At 44.5% G+C, this 19,189-nt stretch overlaps 1 protein-coding gene across 2 annotated transcripts in view; it reads left to right on the top strand.

Annotated features, from left to right (window-relative positions):
• The first annotated feature begins 14,513 nt into the window (after positions 1–14,513).
• Positions 14,514–19,189, top strand: part of LOC143775860 (protein kinase C theta type-like) — a 228,005-nt gene continuing 223,329 nt past the window's right edge. The window contains exons 1-2 of one of the 2 annotated variants that reach the window (XM_077264488.1): positions 14,518–14,577; positions 14,696–14,742. The gene's annotated coding sequence lies outside the window, so the exon portion shown is untranslated. Of the gene's footprint in view, positions 14,578–14,695; positions 14,743–19,189 lie in introns of both variants that reach the window. The other variant, XM_077264489.1, reaches the window with a different exon arrangement.

Raw genomic sequence — 19,189 nt, 5'->3', positions numbered from 1 at the left:
TTGATCACTGTGATAAAACCTATCACAGTGATCAAAATAAAAAAAAAATAGTAAATAACCCCCCCTTTATCACCCCCATAGGTAGGGACAATAATAAAATAAAGAAAATATTTTTTTTTCTTCCCCCACTAGGGTTAGGGTTAGGGCTATGGTTAGGGCTAGGGTTAGGGTTAGGGCTAGGGTTAGGGTTAGGGCTAGCGTTAGGGCTAGGATTAGGGCTAGGGTTGGAATTACGGCTAGAACTAACGTTAGGGTTAAAATTAGGCTATGTGCACATGGTGCGGATTTACCAGCGGATCCGCAGCGGATTGGCCGCTGCGGAATCGTAGCAGTTTTCCATCAGGTTTACAGTGCCATGTAAACCTATGGAAAACCAAATCTGCTGGCCCATGGTGCGGAAAATACCACGCGGAAACGCTGTATTGTATTTTCCGCAGCATGTCAATTCTTTGTGCGGATTCCGTTTTACACCTGTTCCTCAATAGGAATCCGCAGGTGAAATCCGCACAAAAAACACTGGAAATCCGCGGTAAATCCGCAGGTAAAACCCAGTGCCTTTTACCTGCGGATTTTTCAAAAATGGTGCGGAAAAATCTCACATGAATCTGCAATGTGGGCACATAGCCTTAGGGTTAGGGTTGGAATTAGAGTTAGGGTTGGAATTAGGGCTAGGGTTGGAAATAGGGTTAAGATTAGGCTTGTGGTTAGGGGTAGGGGTGTGTTGGGGTTAGGGTTGTGGTTAGGGTTGGGATTAGGGTTAGGATTAGAGTTAGGGTTGGGATTAGAGTTAGGGGTGTGTTGTGGTTAGGGGTGTGTGGGGTTAGGGTTGTGATTAGGGTTATATCTAGAGTTGGGATTAGGGTTTGGGGTGTGTTGGAGTTAGAGTTGGACTTAGAATTGAGGGGTTTCCACTGTTTAGGCACATCAGGGGTCTCCAAACGCAACAAGGCGCCACCATTGATTCCAGCCAATCTTGCGTTCAAAAAGTCAAATGGTGCTCCCTCCCTTCCGAGCCCCGAAGTGCACCCAAACAGTGGTTTACCCCCACATATGGGGTACCAACATACTCAGGACAAACTGGGCAACAATTATTGCGGTCCAATGTCTCCTGTTACCCTTGTGAAAATAAAAAATTGCTTGCTAAAACATAATTTTTGAGGAATGAAAAATTATTTTTTATTTTCACGGTTCTGCGTTGTAAACTTCTGTGAAGCACTTGGGGGTTCAAAGTGCTCACCACACATCTAGATATGTTCCTTGGGAGGTCTAGTTTCCAAAATGGGGTCACTTGTGGGGATTTTCTACTGTTTAGGCACATCAGGGGCTCTGCAAACGCAACGTGACGCCCACAGACCATTCCATCAAAGTCTGCATTTCAAAACGTCACTACTTCCCTTCCGAGCCCCGACGTGTGCCCAAACAGTGGTTTACCCCCACATATGGGGTATCAGTGTACTCAGGACAAACTGGGCAACAACTATTGGGGTCCAATTTCTCCTGTTACCCTTGTGAAAATAAAAAATTGCTTGCTAAAACATCATTTTTGAGGAATGAAAAATGATTTTTTATTTTCACGGCTCTGCGTTGTAAACTTCTGTGAAGCACTTGGGGGTTCAAAGTGCTCACCACATATCTAGGTAAGTTCCTTGGGGGTCTAGTTTCCAAAATGGGGTCACTTGTGGGGGGTTTCTACTGTTTAGGCACATCGGGGCTCTGCAAATGTAACATGATGCCCGCAGACCATTCCATCAAAGTCTACATTCCAAAACGTCACTACTTCCCTTCTGGGCCCCGACGTGTGCCCAAACAGTGGTTCCCCCCACATATGGGATATCAGCGTACTCAGGACAAACTGGACAACAACTTTTCAGGTCCAATTTCTCCTGTTACTCTTGTGAAAATAAAAAATTGCGGGCTAAAAAACAATTTTTGAGGAAAGAAACCGGTCTTTACTTAACGGTAATAGGATTTTACAGAGTCCACGACAGCACCCCACGAGAAAGAGGGGATCTGCCCACCATCCGGACAGGAACCTACAGGTTAAAAAGGGGCGGTCCCCCTCGCCCTCCAGTTTGTGTTCCAGAGTATAAGGGATACCGCCAATGAATCAGTACATGATAATAATCTTTTAAACAATACTAACTACCATCACCTCTATAGAGTGATCTGTAAAGGCACACCTTCCAAAGAGTGCAAGAATAAGTATTATATACAAGGGGGGAATGTACGGGTGCTGTCGTGGTAAAATCCTATTACCGGTAAGTAAAGACCGGTTTTCCTATCGCCACGACAGCACCCCACAAGAGACTTTCAAAGACTATTTAACTGGGAGGGACCACAGCACTAAGTACAGAACGGCCAAATTGTACACTGGAACTAGCAGATAGATCAAGGCGATAGTGCTTATAAAAGGTGGAAGGTGAAGACCAGGTTGCCGCCTTACATATCATCTCAATGGGAACATCTGCCTTCTCCACCTAAGATGATGCCATAGCCCGAGTGGAGTGCGCTTTTATGCCCTCTGGTAGTGTCTCCCCTTTGGCAGAGTAAGCGAGACATATCGCATCCCTGATCCATCTAGCGATAGACCTCTTCGTGACACTTGAACCTTTCCTCCGATTCTGGAAAGAGACAAATAAAGCCCTACTATGTCTCCAGCTTTGTGTCCTATTTAAATATTCTAATACCGCCCTTTTAACATCTAGGGTATGATCTTTTCTCTCCTGTTCTGAAACTGGATCTTCATAAAAGGATCGTAGGTAAATCTCCTGACTTCTATGAAACCTAGACACTACCTTTGGTAAGTACGCAGGATCTGGTTTTAAGACAATCTTGTCCTGGAGAATTCTTAAATAGGGAGGATCAACCGATAATGCTTGGATATCACTGACCCTCCTAGCAGATGTTAATGCTAACAGTAGAGCTGTCTTTAAGGTCATATTTTTAATTGAAATAGAGTCTAATGGCTCAAAGGGAGGTGCAGTTAACGCCTCAAGCACTAAGTTCAGATCCCAAGGGGGCAACCTTGCAATATGAACACGGTTACAACGCTGACATTCTCTAATAAACCTAGCGACCCATCTATTTCCGGCTACATCACTGTTGTATAAGGCCCCCAAAGCTGAAACGTGGACTCTCAACGTATTAGCCGTCAAGCCCAATTCCCAGCCTTTCTGTAGGAATTCCAAAATGGCCGGAATTGGAACCTTGTCTGCCAGTGGTTGCTGATAAAATGTAAGGAATTTCTTCCAAACTCTAGAGTAAATTTTTGTAGTGACCTCTTTTCTGCTTTTCAATAATGTAGATATTAAAGCCTCTGAAAAACCTCTTTCCTTCAGAAGCTCCCTCTCAAGTTCCATGCCGTCAAATGAAGAGTCTCCAAGTTGGGATGATGAAATGGACTTTGAGAAAGAAGCTCCGAGACCACTGGCAACACCCAAGGATCGGTCACTGACATTGCCCTGAGGAGAGAGAACCAAGGCCTCCTGGGCCAAAAGGGGGCGATTAGAATTACTCTCGCCCTCTCTTCCCTGATCTTCCTGAGAACTATCGGAATCAAGCACATTGGGGGAAATGCATATGCTAGTGGGAAGTCCCATCGAACCTGAAGGGAATCCACTACGCATGGCTGGTCTGCTATGTGAAGAGATGCAAACTCTTTGCCTTTTTTGTTCTCTTTTGTGGCAAACAGATCTATGACTGGTAACCCCCAGAGTCTGACTATCTGTTTGAATATTTGTCTGCTTAGAGACCATTCCCCTTGCCGAAGGGAATGGCGACTGAGATAGTCTGCCTTTATATTGAGCTCCCCCTTTAAGTGAATTGCTGACAGGGACTGGAAGTGACTCTCTGCCAAAGATAGTATCTGTGCTGTAGTAGACATTAGGGTTTGTGATCTTGTCCCTCCCTGATGATTGAGGTAGGCTACTACAGTCATATTGTCTGTTTGTACTTGTACATGCGAACCCTCCAGGCATGGTAGCAAGTGTTGGAGAGCATGATTGACAGCTGAGAGTTCCTTTGAATTTTAGGAGCTCTGGGATTCTTGATCTGACCACCTCCCCTGGGTCATAATCTCTCCCATGTGTGCTCCCCAACCAAATGGACTTGCGTCGGTTGTGACTACCCTGTCTGGTGTAATGCTCCATAGCACTCCTCTTGATAGATGAAATAGGCTGAGCCACCATTTTAAGTCGTGAAGAGTGGCTGGCGACAATCTGAGTTTTCCATTTAGAGAACCCAGTAGTTTTTTCTCTGCCTGAAGGATTTCGGATTGTAGCATACGAGTATGAGCCTGAGCCCATCTCACCGCTGGTATACACGCCGTCAATGACCCTAGTAGGGACATTGCGTCTCTTAATCTTAAAGTTGGATGTTTCCTCACAGCCATGATCTTGCGAATGATCTTCTGCTTCTTGTCTTCCGGTAGAAAAGATGACTGATCTTCTGAACTTAGAAGAATACCTAGAAAAATCTGACACCTGGCAGGTTCTAGTCTTGATTTTTCTATGTTGATCATCCAACCATGTTCCTGTAAGGACGATATAATGGCTTTTACATGGGTCTTACATTGATCAACCGAATTTCCAACTATCAAAAAATCGTCTAAATAGGGTACCACAAGGGTATCTCTTTCCCTGACGTGGGCCATTACTTCTGAAATAATTTTTGTGAATATTCTAGGCGCCATGGATAGGCCGAAGGGCATTGCCAGAAACTGAAAGTGCCTAACCTGATGGTTTACCCGTACTGCCATCCTGAGGAACTGTTGGTGATCTTTGTGAACAGGCAGATGGTAGTACGCATCTTTTAGATCCAGTACCGACATATAGCACCTGGGAAATAAAAGTTTAGTTGTTGACTTAATGGATTCCATCTTAAAAGCACGATATTGAAGAAATTTATTTAATTTACGCAAATTTATGATAGTCCTAAAAGACCCATCTGGTTTAGCAATCAAAAATAGCAGATAATAAAATCCTGTCTTCTCCTGGTGTTTTGGAACCTCTTCAATAATAATAATAGCTTCTTAAGTAATTGTTGAATCTCCAATTCTAAGGCTTGCTGTTGAGCCGGAGAATCAAGTGAAGTTAGAACAAAATGATCTGGAGGAATTTCTAAGAATTCCAATTTTAAACCTGACGCCACTACTCCCAATATCCAGGCACTAGAAGTTATTTTTGTTCAGTTTTTGAGGAAAAATTTTAATCTACCTCCCACTGGTAGACTCGATCTATCTATACTGGCGCCTACGTCTTGAAGAAGAAGAGGGGTTTCCATAGTATCCACCTTTCTTCTTCTGTTCCGCTGGCTCCCACTCATGATTATATCCCTGCTGGTCTGATTGGAATCTTCTGAATGGTACTCGTCTCTTGAAGGCATTCCTAAAGGTGGGATTAAACGCTTTAGGAAATCCCTTCTTCCTATCCTCTGCCTTCGCAAGGATGTCATCCAGCTCCGGGCCGAATAGGTACTCACCCCTACATGGAATGGTGCACAATTTGGCTCTAGCCTGAGCATCCCCCTTCCAGGTCTTAAGCCACAGAGCCCGTCGGGCCGCATTTGAAAGACCAGCCGATCTTGCCGCTAATTTCAAGGAGTCTATCGAAGCATCCGCTAAGTAAGCTACTCCCTCTCTGATTTGTGATAAGGAATCCAACAGCTTATCTCTAGGAACCTTTGTTTTAAGTTGTTCCTCTAGCTGGCTCACCCAGACCATAACTGATCTTGCCGTACAAGTACCAGCTATTGCTGGTTTAAAGGCCCCTGAAGATGATTCCCACACTTTTTTCAGGAACATATCCGCTTTCCTGTCTGATGGATCCTTAAGGAGTCCCACATCTTCCAGAGGTAGCAAGGCTGATCTTGAGGTAGAAGCTACTGCCGCGTCTACTTTGGGAAATTTTATCTATTGAGATAAGAGGTCATCATCAAAGGGGTATCTCCTTTTCGCCGCAGATGGTAAGAACCCCTTCTCCTGCTTATCCCACTCGCGTCTGACCAAATCTTTAATTGTGTCCACCACTGGAAAAGTTTTACGATTCCTCTGGCACAGCCCCGCAAACATAATTTCCTGGGCAGATTTTGCTTCCTTATTTTCTGTGATTCCCATAGTCGCACGGACTGCTTTGACCAGAGTATCCATATTGTCCATAGAAAAACAAGGTCTCCCTTCCTCATCCGAGGAGGATGGTGAAGAACCTTCTGAACACTCGCCTTCCTGTAGGGAAGGGCCCGAATCAGACCTCACTTCCATGCTGATCTTCTCATGCCGTCCTGATTTAAGAGAACATCTTATCTCGTCTCTAATGACCTCCCTCAAATTTGACGTACATAGAGGGGCTTCTTCTTCTAAGGTACGGCAGATACAAGCCTGAAATAATCTCTTGGAATAAATGTCTGGCAGTGGTTGTGTGCATAAAGCACTCTGTTTATGCTTTGATTTTGCCACCTTTTTTCCCTATAACAAAACATAGCACAAAAACAGCATAATCAGCAAGTGGTCTGGCATATAACACTCACCACAGCTGATGAAGATGGTGTACCGATCTCTGAGGAGGTGAGGTGCCATGTGACGTCGGGTTGCCAGACTCCTGCTGCCCGCGTACCACATCACTGCTGCCTGACGGACTGCTGCTTTTGCCCTGCTGCTCTGTCCGCTGCAAGTGCTCGGCGTCCCCAGCTGAGGACATGATGCCGCACATACTCACCCTGCAGCGGCGCTGTCTTTTGAATCTGCCGCGCTCCTCCTCCAGTATCCCCCGGAAGTAGATGAAGCACTTCCGGGTAACCAGCGCCGGCAGCGTCGCGCGTCCACCTGCGATCCAGGGCGGCATGCCTCATCCCTGGAAGCGCATCACTTCTCCTGGCCAGATGAGGGGGGTCCGCAAGCGGTACACCCCCGACGCTGCTTCCGGGCCCCCGATTCTGCCGCTCTCATCGGATGTCGCACAGAGGCCTCGTGGACCCGGGTAAGGAAAACCTGCAGGCTCCTGCCGTCCGGACAGGAACCCACACTGGAGGGCGAGGGGGACCGCCCCTTTTTAACCTGTAGGTTCCTGTCCGGATGGTGGGCGGATCCCCTCTCTCTCGTGGGGTGCTGTTGTGGCGATAGGAAAAAATTATTTTTTATTTTCACGGCTCTGCGTTATAAACTTCTGTGAATCACTTGGGGGTTTAAAGTGGTCACCGCACATCTAGATTAGTTCAATGGGAGGTCTAGTTTCCAAAATGAGGTCACATGTGGGGGAGCTCCAATGTTTAGGCACACAGGGGCTCTCCAAACGCGACATGGTATCCACTAACGATTGGAGCTAATTTTTCATTCAAAAAGTCAAATGGTGCTCCTTCCCTTCTGAGCCCTGCCGTGTGCCCAAACAGTGGTTTACCCCCACATGTGAGGTATCAGTGTACTCAAGAGAAATTGTCCAATAAATTTTAGGATCCATTTTATCCTGTTGCCCATGTGGAAATGAACAAATTGAGGCTAAAATAAATTTTTGAAAAAAAAGTACTTTTTCAAATTTACGGATCAATTTGTGAAGCACCTGGGGGTTCAAAGTGCTCACTATGCATCTAGATAAGTTCCGTGGGGTGTCTAGTTTCCAAAATGGGGTCACTTGTGGGGGAGCTCCAATGTTTAGGCACACAGGGGCTCTCCAAATGCAACATGGTGTCCGCTAAAGATTTGAACCAATTTTTCATTGAAATATTCAAATAGCGCTCCTTCCCTTCCGAGCCCTGTTGTGCGCCCAAACAGTGGTTCCCCTCCACATATAGGGTATCAGCGTACTCAGGACAAATTGTACAATAACTTTTGGGGTTCAGTTTCTCTTTTTACACTTGAGAAAATAAAAAAATTGTTGCTAAAAGATAATTTTTGTGACTAAAAAGTTAAATGTAAATTTTTTCCTTCCATGTTGCTTCTGCTGCTGTGAAGCACCTGAAGGGTTAATAAACTTCTTGGATGTGGTTTTGAGTACCTTGAGGGGTGCAGTTTTTAGAATGGTGTCACTTTTGGATATTTTCAGCCATATAGACCCCTCAAACTGACTTCAAATGTGAGGTGGTCCCTAAAAAAAATGGTTTTGTAAATTTCGTTGGAAAAATGAGAAATCGCTGGTCAAATTTTAACCCTTATAACTTCCTAGCAAAAAAAAATTTGTTTCCAAAATTGTGCTGATGTAAAGTAGACATGTGGGTAATGTTATTTATTAACTATTTTGTGTCACATAACTCTCTCGTTTACCAGAATAAAAATTCAAAATTTGAAAATGGCGAAATTTTCAAACTTTTAGCCAAATTTCCATTTTTTTCACAAATAAACGCAAAACATATTGACCTAAATTTACCACTATCATGAAGCCCAATATATCACAAAAAAACACTCTCAGAACCGCAAGGATCCGTTGAAGCGTTCCTGAGTTTTTACCTCATAAAGGGACACTGGTCAGAATTGCAAAAAACGGCCAGGTCATTAAAGGGAAGGTGCCACCAGTTTTCTTGTAGTTTGTTTTTTTGTGAAATTAAGCTTAAAATAGTAAATAAAATGTATTAATGCAATGTTTGCACTGTTTGCAAACATTTCTATATGAAAAATATTATATATTTTCTTACAAATATATATATTGACCACTAAGGGGAGCATTTTCCGTTTTAGACCTCAAGCAGCTATAGTAAGACTTACCAGCTTTACTGTTAGCTGGAAAATTGGGGCAGTACCTGCTGACATCACCATTTCCCTCCCCTTTTGGGTGGTCTAGTATCCCTGGGGCAGAATGAAGAGCAGCATCACAGGGCAGAGCCATTTTGTGTGTGACTGCCCTGTGATCTGCTATCACCAGCAGTTACTGCATCAGAAGCACAGTTAGTTTATGTGGTGTGTATGGAGCAGCATTGTCTGTGCAGAGCTGTCTGTGACTCATCCCTCAGTAATAAGAAGGAGCTCCAGGTCTGCAGTGAATGGCCAGGCATTGTGGAGGGAGGAGATACATTGTATGGCAGAGACAGGTGTCAGGTGTCACCTCTCTCTGCAGGCTGGGAATGCAGCTTAATGGAGTGAATGGAGCTCCTGTGATAGAGAGTAAGTGGAGCTGGGCAGAGAGCACTGGGCTATAATAAAATGGCTGCTAGTCACACCTACAGCAGTGAGTTGTGCAGCCCACAGAGGCGTGCCCAGCTCACTGCTAACGCCTCTCCAATGTTATAGATAGGGTCAGCGCCGGTCTATTATCTCCTATGTCCATGGGGTGCTGTAAAATGACACTGTTAGTGCCCTGCTACTGCTGCGAAACCAAGATGTCAGCCCCCAGTTCCTTCTTTAAACACATATAACACACGAAATCTGTTTCACATGCATTTAAAACTTGGTTATAGCAGCATGTTATGCTACATTACAGTGATTTATTAATGATCTACAAACGCGGTACCTTACCTTTAAGGTCAAAATAGGCTGGGTCATGAAGGGGTTAAAGGGGAAGTCACAGTGGCAGCGACCCAGTCCATGGTCCTGGGAGTCCAAATTAAAGGAAATGTCTTTAAAGGGGTTATTGAAACAAGGATATTCGTGATACCACCTGTGGTGTTCGGTCAGGGGTGACCGATGCTGCTAAAAGGGGTCTCCTGGGGAGTGGTGGCACTGCAGCAAGGATGGTATGGCTTCCCACAGGTTAAGCTGGGTCCCCAGGGCCCCCAATGTATTTGGCAAGGATGGTGTGGTGCCAGAAATAAACAGAGGTCACAAGGTTGCAGTCTCTTTACCTGGCTTACTTTTAGTTTACGGCCACAGTCCAGGGTACCAGCAACAGGTGATGGTGGAGTCCAGGCAGCCTGAAAACGAGTTGAACTCCCCTTGTCAGGTCAGATTGGGAGCCTTTCACTATGCACTGCATAATAGTCCCTTGCTGCCTATGGCCTCTTGCAAGGTCCTCTCTCACTCTCTGTCCTGAGACCGTTCCTGCATGGTAGGCGATGCAAGCCATTTTATAGGGGTCTCTTTCCACAGCGACTCAGAGCTCTGCATGTCGCTGTACCTCAGGGTGTAGATGTGGGCAAGTTGCTTTCAATACCCTGCCCTCTGGTTTCTGCTGTTGGGCATACAGTCCCTCACAGCCTCGGGCTCCCGGTGCTTTGTTCCTGCGCTTCAGCTTGGAAAGGTGCTCAGTCACAGCTCCCTTCCAGCTCTTCAATTCTCCTGTCCTCCTTCCTCTTTCACTGTCTCTACAGACTAACCTACACCTCCTCCAAACCAGAATGTATATAGGGAAGTTCCCCTGAAACCAGGTCTAGAGCTCCCCATTCCAACCTGAAGTCAGAACGTGTTGAATGTACAGATTACCTGTCAAATGGATCCTCCTCTTTTCCAGGCATGGCATCACCCTCCCCGAGAGGAAGGCAATACCACTGTGGTACCTGAACTCCTGGGGTGCCACATATGTTCCCCCAGCATCACCTGTGATGTATGTGCCCAACAGCATCTGCTATGATGTAAGAGCCCCCAGCATCACCTGTGATGTACTGTATGTACCCCCAGCATGTCATGTGATGTATGTGCATCCAGCGTTTCCTGTTATGTATATGCCCCAGTGTATCCTATGTGATGTAAATGCTTCAGTCCCATATACTAGATGAATTGACTTTGGAGGAAGTTGAAAGTCCTTGTTGCCCAGTGACAGGCCCAAAACATCACTGCTCTAGAGGAGATCAGCATGGAGGAATGGGCCAACATACCACCAACAGTGTGTGCCAACCTTGTGAAGACTTACAGTAAATGTTTGACATCTGCCATTGCCAACAAAGTATATATAACAAAATATTGAGATGAACTTTTGTTAATTACCAAATACTTATTTTCCACCATAATTTGCAAAACAAACCTTGCCAAATCAGACAAGGTGATTTTCTGGATTTGTTTTCTCATTTTGACTCTCATAGTTGTGGTCTATCTATGATGTCAATTACAGGCCTCTCTCATCTTTTTAAGTGGGAGAACTTACTACTTTTTTCCCCACTGTATATGCTGCAGCAACAGTAACTCTTATGTGATGTATATGCAGCGCCCCAGAGTCCTGGTCCTGCAGTATTGTCGCTCTGCCACTAAGGGGAGTGATGGTACGTCTGATTGTACTAAAAGAGTTCACCTGACCAGGTATCACAGTCACACACTACACTTCACACTCCGGCCACCAGGGGGAGCAAAAGGTTCTATTTACTAGGCCACTCCTCACACTCTGGTAAAACTGGGGGTTAAATAGGAAGTTAGGGAGAAGCTGACTGGGTTTTACCCAGGCAACATCTAGAGAGAGAGAGTTGCTGGGAAGATCCAGGGAGGTCCCTGTCAGGGGTGGGATCATGACAGTGGCCTAGCAAGAGACAGATCGTTACGGAGCCGTTCCTGCACTACCTTGCGGCGGCATCCTAAGAAAGGACAAGAAGCGGAGTATATTGTGTAGAAGTGAGAAACGAGATCACAGCACTAGGAGATAATACCGGGAGGAGTCGTGCCCTAAGATCGTGGCAACATCCTTCTGAGGCGCGTAGCTGGTGGCCGGAACGCCAAGGGAGTATTGGCTCTACGCATTACTCTGAACTACGGCAGGGCAGTTGACTTTAGGTTGGCTGTCTCACCTTTTCACCTATGCAGACAACGGAGGCAATTGTGGGAGAGGGGCGTCTCTAGGGTCCCTATAAAATAACTCCAGGCCTACCCCGTCATACGGGTGCGTCCTAGCCATATCATCTGGGGGACGGAGAGAGAGAACGTCAGAAACAGACACAAGAGTTGTGAGGACTATCCTGTGGTGCTCAGCAGGGAGGTACTACAACACACAGGCGCAAGTAGGAAGGCTACTGATTTCCACCTGCAAAGGGAACTCTGGATGTGCCTTCGGACCGGCCGGTCTCAGCTAGCCCTGTTAGCAGTGCTCTGGATTGTGGATGCTGAAGTCTACAGTAAAAGGTAAAGAGACTGCACCCTGTGTCCTCGTTATTTACTGCGACCTACACCATTACCATCTACTCATCAAGGGAAGCCCTGGGGACACCTGTGGGAAGGTATACCATCTAGCTGCCATTCCATCACCCCAGTGGACCCCTAGCAGCGTCGGTCACCCTGACCGAACACCACAAGTGGCGTCACGAACACTTGACAAACTTTCACCTACACCTTTAATTGGACGCCCCTTAGCAGGGCCACGGACCAGGTCGGGCCACCATGACATCCCCAGAAATGAGACAGAGGGACCCGGTACCGAGTACCCCATTGCCCTGCATCTGGGGGCGCTCCATATATATAATAATCTGTGTCTCCTATGTCATGTATATAGAGCAGTCTCTGTATCTCCTGTGTGATGTACAGTATATAACGCAGACCTCCCACTGCATAAATTATATAAATGTTACATTATTATTATTATTTATTTATATGGCACCATTAATTCCATGATGCTGTACATTGGAAAGGGGTTACATACAGAGTTATAGATATCATTTACAGTTAATGAATTTACAATGACAGACTAGTACAGAGGGGAGAGGACCCTGTCCTTGCAGACTTACATTCTATGGGATAATGGGGAACAGACAGAAGGTAGGGGAGCAGCAGCTCTGCTGGTGGTGAGGCAGGAGAATGGTTATTGCAGGCTGTAGGCTTTCCTGAAGAGATGGGTTTTCAGGTTCTGTCTGAAGGATCCGAGGGTGGTGAATAATCGGACATGTTGAGGCGTGGAATTCCAGAGGATGGGGGATATTCGGGAGAAATCTTGGAGGCAGTTGCGTGAGGAAAGAATAAGTGTGGTGGAGAGTAGGAGGTCTTGGGAGGATCGAAGATTGCGTGAGGGAAGATATTTGGAGATTTGTTCAGATTGTTGATGGCTTTGTAGATCAGTGTTAGTAGTTTGAACTGGATTCGTTGGGCAATTGGGAGCCAGTGGAGGGATTTGCAGAGGGGAGAAGCAGGGGAGTAGTGAGGTGGATTAGCCGGGCAGCAGAGTTGAGGACAGACTGGAGTGGTGCAAGAGAGTTAGCGGGGAGGCCACAGAGGAGGGTGTTGCAGTAGTCGAGGTGGGAGATGATGAGGGCGTGCACAAGAGTTTTAGTAGATTGTGAGCTGAGGAAGGGACAGATTCTGGCAATTTTTTTGAGTTGGAGGCGACAGGAGGTGGCAAGAGTTTGGATGTGCCTCTTGAAGGACAGGGCAGAGTCAAAAGTTACTCTGAAGCAGCAGATTACAGGTGTGGGAGAGAGCTTGATGCCATTTACAATAATAGATTGATCTGGTAGAGGAGATACGCAAGATGGAGGAAAGATGATGAGCTCGGTTTTGTCTACATTGAGTTTTAGGAAGCGAGAGGTGAAGAAGGAGGATATGACTGATAGACACTCCGGGATTCTGGACAGCAGGGAGGTGACATATGGGCCAGAGTGTCGTCCGCATACATGTGGTACTGGAAGCCATAGGACTTTATGAGTTGTCCTAGGCCAAGGGTATAGATGGAAAAAAAGTAGGGGCCCCAGGACAGAACCTTGAGGGACACCAACAGAGAGAGGGTGGGATGAAGAGGTAGTGTGGGAGTTGGAGACACTAAATGTGCGGTCGGAAAGGTATGAGGCAATCCAGGACAGGGCAATGTCTTTGATGCCAAGGGAAGAAAGAATCTGTAGCAGTAGGCAGTGGTTGACTGTGTCGAAGGTAGAGGACAGGTCGAGAAGGAGGAGGATGGCTGCGAGAAAGTCATTAGTAATTTTGGTCAGGGCAGTTTCAGTGGAGTGGTGGGGGCGGAAACCAGATTGGAGGTTGTCAAGGAGAGAGATAGATGAGAGGAGGGAGGAAAGTTGAGCATGGACATGCTGCTCAAGGAGTTTCGAAGCAGTGGTGAATTTCTCACATTGAGGATACCTGTGGTGTAATATAAATCTGTGTTCAGAATTTACTACTGCAAGTTCTTTTCAAAATTCATCACAAAGAGTCGACTGTGCTCGACAGACACAAATCTAGAAAAGCAGTTGTGGGTAGCAACATCATCCATACCACCTAATATCACAGCCGCACAAAAAAGTAGTTACAGCTGTCACATTAGGGGTGAGTTAATTAAATGTTGGACCAAATATAACAGAATAAATTTCAAGCTGATAATTTTGTATGGCCTCGTATATTGGTCTAAATATTCAAATGGCCCCTGGCAGAAAAAAGGTTCCCCATATACAAACACAATCACTATGCCATCATTTTATAAGGAAACAATAACCTTTAGCACAAATGTAAGCATAGATGACCATTCATCTAGTATACAACAAATATTTATTATTTTATATAAGAATTGTACAACAAGAATTGCATATGTAGATTTACATGTAAGATCTGATATTTGTGATTGAGAATCTACATCTTCACAAGGTTGACATGACCTTGACAATACCCACTTGAAGAGTGACTGCTACTGAACTAGTTAAGCAAGTTAGAGGAGTGTCTAGAAGTGGATGTGGGATGGAGAAGCTGAGATCAGTAGAGCTGTTTTGTGCAGTGATGCCAAGTCATACAGGGCACAGGCTACATCTCTTGCCTGCCGCAGCTGTGTCAAGGTATTGTACACTTTTTTCCTTTGTTCTTTAATAATTGGCTTTACCGTTTTCTTATACTTTAGCTACGCAGTTTAGTTATTCAATAATGGTTCTGATCACTTTCCTGCTTTTGTTGTAGCTGTTTTCTGACAATCACAAACAACTTATCTATCTATAAGGGTTACTGTAAGTATATTAACAGCAAAGTACTCTTATTGTGTTATGCACTTAAATTGTATATCATTTATATGGTACTTATAGCTGTTCTAGAGGAAGAGATATAACATTTCCCTGGTTACAAAGTCTCATTGATTAGAAACTCTAATGTATCTGACTAGGTCATATGATTACAAATATAATGAGAGCACATACGGTAAAGTCACAGTCACTTCTGACAGGTGTGTGAATGGTATGGTTTTGAAAATCGATATTGGATCATATAAACTGAGCATATTTCTATGTAGATACCCTCTGTCATTTTAACATCGAGCATACATACTGTATGTAGGTAGTAATGTTAAATTACCACTAATCTGTAACTTTTGAGTACTATTAGGCCATGTGCACACGTTGCGGATTTGGCTGTGGATCCCCAGCGGATTTGATGCTGCGGATTCACAGCAGTTTTCCATGTGGTTTACAGTACCATGTAAACCTATGGAAAACAAAATCCGCAGTGCACATGCTGCAGAAAATACCACGTGGCAATGCTGCGGTTTATTTACCGCAGCATGTCAATTCTTTGTGCGGATTCCGCAGCGTTTTACACCTGCTCCATAATTGGAATCCGCAGGTGTTAAAACGCTGTGAAAAAATGGACAAAAACCGCGGTAAATCCGCGGTAAATCCGAAGGTAATCCGCAGGTAAAATGCATTGCGTTTTACCTGCAGATTTTTCACACTCTAGAGCAGGGATATCAAACTAAAATACACAGAGGGACAAAATTAAAAGTCACAGGTCAACTTGATTTTTTTTTTTTTAAGTCTACAATTGAGGTTATTTTTCCTTATCAAACATATCGATTCACTTTTTCATATGGAAATAAACTTAAAGAGGTTGTCCCATGAACAAAGTAAATTTTAATTAATGGATCTTGGAGTAAAATTTTGAAATAATATAATGTTATATAACAGCAGTAAAAAGCATATGGCCCAATGGCCTAATTTAAATATGTAATAACAAAGGATAAAAAAAGCCTTGAATAATACAGATTATAAAATACTAGATGGTGGCCCGATTCTAACACATCGGGTATTCTAGAATATGTATGTAGTTTATTTATGAAGTTTTCAGAATAATGCAATTTATGCACAGGATTCAGCCGGACTGCTCCTGTCGCTGATTGTTCGCGGCCGGGCGTGACCAATCAGTGAAGCCAGGGCCGGCTCCAGGTTTTTGGGGGCCCCAGGCGAAAGAAGTCTCAGTGGGCCCCCCTCTTTAACACATACCATGATTCATAATGCGCAGATACAGCAGAGAAACATAGCACAGCCAAGTAGCGTATAACACAGCCCACGTAGTATATAGCACAGCCCATGTAGTATATAACACAGCCACGTAGTATATAGCACAGCCACGTAGTATATTGTCCAGCCACGTAGTATATAGCACAGCCCATGTAGTATATTGCCCAGCCACGTAGTATATTGCCCAGCCACGTAGTATAATGCACAGACACGTAGTATATTGCCCAGCCACATAGTATGTTGCCCAGCCACGTAGTATATTGCACAGACACGTAGTATATTGCCCAGCCACGTAGTATATAGCACAGACACGTAGTATATTGCCCAGCCATGTAGTATATTGCCCAGGCACGTAGTATATTTCCCAGTCACGTAGCGTATAGCACAGACACGTAGTATATAGCACAGACACGTAGTATATTGCCCAGCCACGTAGTATATTGCCCAGCCACGTAGTATATAGCACACACAAAAACACTGAACTTTAGGAAGGCAAAGTTTCACCAGCTTAGAGATGCCCTTAATCTGGTAGAATGGGACAATATCCTCAGAAATAAGAATACAGATAATAAATGGAAAATGTTTAAGAACATCCTAAATAGGCACTGTAAGCGGTTTATACCTTGTGGGAATAAAAGGACTAGAAATAGGAAAAACCCAATGTGGCTAAACAAAGAAGTAAGACAGGCAATTAACAGTAAAAAGAAAGCATTTGCACTACTAAAGCAGGATGGCACCATTGAAGCTCTAAAAAAATATAGGGAGAAAAATACTTTATCTAAAAAACTAATTAAAGCTGCCAAAAAGGAAACAGAGAAGCACATTGCTAAGGAGAGTAAAACTAATCCCAAACTGTTCTTCAACTATGTCAATAGTAAAAGAATAAAAACTGAAAATGTAGGCCCCTTAAAAAATAGTGAGGAAAGAATGGTTGTAGATGACGAGGAAAAGGTTAACATATTAAACACCTTCTTCTCCACGGTATTCACGGTGGAAAATGAAATGCTAGGTGAAATCCCAAGAAACAATGAAAACCCTATATTAAGGGTCACCAATCTAACCCAAGAAGAGGTGCGAAACCGGCTAAATAAGATTAAAATAGATAAATCTCCGGGTCCGGATGGCATACACCCACGAGTGCTAAGAGAACTAAGTAATGTAATAGATAAACCATTATTTCTTATTTTTAGGGACTCTATAGCGACGGGGTCTGTTCCGCAGGACTGGCGCATAGCAAATGTGGTGCCAATATTCAAAAAGGGCTCTAAAAGTGAACCTGGAAATTATAGGCCAGTAAATCTAACCTGTACTGTTGGTAAAATATTTGAAGGGTTTCTGAAGGATGTTATTCTGGATTATCTCAATGAGAATAACTGTTTAACTCTATATCAGCATGGGTTTATGAGAAATCGCTCCTGTCAAACCAATCTAATAAGTTTTTATGAAGAGGTAAGCTATAGGCTGGACCACGGTGAGTCATTGGACGTGATATATCTCGATTTTTCCAAAGCGTTTGATACCGTGCCGCACAAGAGGTTGGTACACAAAATGAGAATGCTTGGTCTGGGGGAAAATGTGTGTAAATGGGTTAGTAACTGGCTTAGTGATAGAAAGCAGAGGGTGGTTATAAATGGTATAGTCTCTAACTGGGTCGCTGTGACCAGTGGGGTACCGCAGGGGTCGGTATTGGGATCTGTTCTCTTCAACATATTCATTAATGATCTGGTAGAAGGTTTGCACAGTAAAATATTGATATTTGCAGATGATACAAAACTATGTAAAGCAGTTAATACAAGAGAAGATAGTATTCTGCTACAGATGGATCTGGATAAGTTGGAAACTTGGGCTGAAAGGTGGCAGATGAGGTTTAACAATGATAAATGTAAGGTTATACACATGGGAAGAAGGAATCAATATCACCATTACACACTGAACGGGAAACCACTGGGTAAATCTGACAGGGAGAAGGACTTGGGGATCCTAGTTAATGATAAACTTACCTGGAGCAGCCAGTGCCAGGCAGCAGCTGCCAAGGCAAAGAGGACCATGGGGTGCATTAAAAGAGGTCTGGATACACATGATGAGAGCATTATACTGCCTCTGTACAAATCCCTAGTTAGACCGCACATGGAGTACTGTGTCCAGTTTTGGGCACCGGTGCGCAGGAAGGATATAATGGAACTAGAGAGAGTACAAAGGAGGGCAACAAAATTAATAAAGGGGATGGGAGAACTACAATACCCAGATAGATTCGCGAAATTAGCATTATTTAGTCTAGAAAAAAGACGACTGAGGGGTAGTGTTGAGCATTCCGATACCGCAAGTATCGGGTATCGGCCGATACTTGCGGTATCGGAATTCCGATACCGGGATTCCGATACTTGCCGCGTATCGGATACCGGAATCGGAAGTTCCAAGATTCAAAATGCAGAAATTCAGCCAATGAGAATGATTCCAAGTGTGGGCACATCCTGTTTAGCATGGAGGGCATGAAACTACTGGCAAGGCTGTGATTGGCTGCTGAAATGATGTCATGATGCAGTTTAAAAGTCGCTGGCGCCATTTTGCGATCACTCTGCTGTGAATTCAGTTAGTGACAGGACGCTGTTTGCTGACTGAGGGACAGTTTAGAGATAGCGATTTGCTTCTTTGTGCTTTCCAAAGGCTAATTTAGCAACCGCTGTGTTCACCTACTATTCACCTTGCTTTTGCCTTGTAGCGCTGTTTTCACAGCGATCTGCAAGGTCTGTGTGTGTGTGTGTGTGAGTGCAGCCCACTCTCTAGTCTGAGTGCAGCCACATAGGCCATCCATAGCTGGTTGTATTCAGTTCAGGGAGGGTGGTTCATTGCCTCATACTGTTCTTTTTTTTTTTTTTTTCAAGTAGTGTAGTCTGCTGCTAATTTATTCAAAAAAATCCTATTAGTGTCTTTCCACCCGTCTCCAGCTAATTTGTGGAAAAACACTACATAGGATAACGTAGAGGAGGGTTTTTGGGCCTTGCAGCGCCGTTTACGGCTGTCTGCACGGTCTCCGTGTGATTGCAGCTCGCCCTGTAGTCTGTGAGCAGCCATAGCCTGGTTGTCTCCAGCTCAGGGTTGTTCACTGCGTCATACCGCCAAATCAATTTTCATTTTGTTTTAAGTAGTGCAGGCTGCTGCACATTTT

The sequence above is a fragment of the Ranitomeya variabilis genome, chromosome 5 (assembly GCF_051348905.1).
Source record: "Ranitomeya variabilis isolate aRanVar5 chromosome 5, aRanVar5.hap1, whole genome shotgun sequence".
Classification (NCBI taxonomy): domain Eukaryota; kingdom Metazoa; phylum Chordata; class Amphibia; order Anura; family Dendrobatidae; genus Ranitomeya; species Ranitomeya variabilis.
This window is presented reverse-complemented; position numbering and strand designations above follow the sequence as displayed.